This window comes from Alligator sinensis, unplaced genomic scaffold (genome assembly GCF_000455745.1).
Source record: "Alligator sinensis unplaced genomic scaffold, ASM45574v1 scaffold669_1, whole genome shotgun sequence".
Taxonomy (NCBI): Eukaryota; Metazoa; Chordata; order Crocodylia; family Alligatoridae; genus Alligator; species Alligator sinensis.
The window spans coordinates 142,038-143,134 of NW_005842565.1; positions in this window are offsets into that span (position 1 = coordinate 142,038).

Below are 1,097 nucleotides of genomic sequence, written 5' to 3' on the forward strand. Positions count from 1 at the left end.
CAAACAAGTGGACAAACAAATAAACAAACATAAAATTCGCTGTCCTGGAATTGAGTTACAGAACAATTAAAACAATAATCAATACAAACACATAGTCAGAACTTTAGATTTGGATATCCCCCCTTGTTGAAGGCACAAGTGAATTAGACCATACGCTCGTCACTCAAGTTGTCATGGGCTCCCACTACAGGATGCCGAGCCAAACAAGCAAACACCAAATTTGCCAACATAAGGAGTTCGTCCTCTAAAGATCGAATCAAATAATAACCCACACAAATACAAATACACATAATTAGATTCATAACGAAGAACTGCACGATCAGGGCTTCAGTGGACGTCATGGCGAAGTCATACGTCAGGCCCTCGCTTCCTTTAATGATGTTATCCCTCTCAGGGCTTCTCTTCGCCACACACTCTGAATTCCGGATCTGTAAATAAAACTTATAAAACAGATTCATGATCTAACTGACAAAGAAGATTATTCTTAATCACGTTTAAATTCCATGGCCATAAGATCTAGCCATGAAATTATAGCTTCATCAGATTCCATCTCAGATTCTTTATATAGATGTTGTAACTCCGTCCAAGCACAAATGCGACTGATGACGACATCTCGCTCATCAGCTGTTTGGTCGACCGTGGCTGTAGGGCAAGCTGCTCTCTCGGGAGTTGATGTTGTTATAGGTTGAACTGCTGCCGCGGGAGTCATCGTTGCTAGTATCACCTCTGGCAGGAGGGGAGGATGCACTCCTCCGCTTAACTCTCTCCTTCAACGGCAGGAAGGCGTGGTCAGTAGAGGCATCGCTGCATCGCTAGGCGGGGTTGCCAGCGACGATGCTGCATCGATGGGCGGAGTTGCCGACCAAACTCTCGCGGGTTCTTCCGAAGCTCCACCCTTCTTTTCAGGTTCTTCCACACGGTCTCCCTCTTGCTCGGCGCCATCTTGGACTGGGTTTCAGGTTCCTCTTTCTCAGCCGCTTCTTTGACTGCCTGAACAGCCATCTGCAACTGGGCTTTCAAACTTAAATTCTGGTGCATTAGATTCATTACAGTACGAAAAGTTGCACCACATTCTCCCCCCTTCTCGTACCGCAAGG